Here is a 956-nt window from a genome sequence, read left to right on the forward strand (position 1 = left end):
GTAAATTTCTGTAAAGCCTTCATGAGGCGGGAAAGGAAGAGATCTGGGTTTTTGTCAGAGCCATGAGTGATTTCATTAAGTTTTTCATAGTTGACTGCCTTATGGACAGCCTTTTTGAGTCCAGCAATGAGACAGGTGATCATATAGCTACAGAGCTAGCACCCTGGAGAATTAACCTGATAGTCCCATCTTGGGTCAGTTAGGGGGACTCTGTTGGTGCCAACTGGGTTGGCTGCTGTGGTCTAAGGAGGGCATTGGCACGGTCCTGAGCTGCTAGGCCATAGGACTGAGTCAGGTATTCATATTCCTTAGTAAAAGTGGTCAGGTCAGTGGAAAAAGACCTGAGATGCCTCTCAATCTGTGTGAGGTTGGGTGTGGAAAATGGAACATGGACTATCCCCTCCACTCCTGCTACCTCCCACAAGGGTAGAATAGGTGCGGGAATAGAAGTGGCTATTGAGGAAAGTGGTCTTTGGGTGGCCCAAAAGCAAGTGTTAGGTGGGGAAAGTCTGTATTGGAGTTCGCGTTTTCAGGATTTGGGCTCTCAGGGATTAGGGGAGGTGGTGATTGCTGATTAAGAGGGTCTGGGTTTTGAGAATCTATTGCAAGTGAGAGAGGGGGCATATAAGGAGGTGGAGGTCTGGGTTCTGCTGGATCAAAAGTAGATTCAGAATCAGAAGTGTTGGGGGTATGATGTTTTGCGTGAAGAAGAATGATCTGATAGGTAGAGCAGAACTAACAGAGAGAGGGTCGAGACTGGAGTGTGAAAAGGCCTGGACATAGGGAATCTCTGACCATTTTCCATTGCAGTGACAGCAATTATCTAAATTGTGTAATGTGTTAAAATTGAAAGTGCCATTTTAAGGCCATTGAGACTTATTATCTAGTTTATATTGTGGCCAAACAGTGTTACAAAAGAAAATGAGGTGGTTGGGCATGATCTCCCCCATGCGTGT

This window comes from Myotis davidii, unplaced genomic scaffold (assembly GCF_000327345.1).
Source record: "Myotis davidii unplaced genomic scaffold, ASM32734v1 scaffold755, whole genome shotgun sequence".
Classification (NCBI taxonomy): domain Eukaryota; kingdom Metazoa; phylum Chordata; class Mammalia; order Chiroptera; family Vespertilionidae; genus Myotis; species Myotis davidii.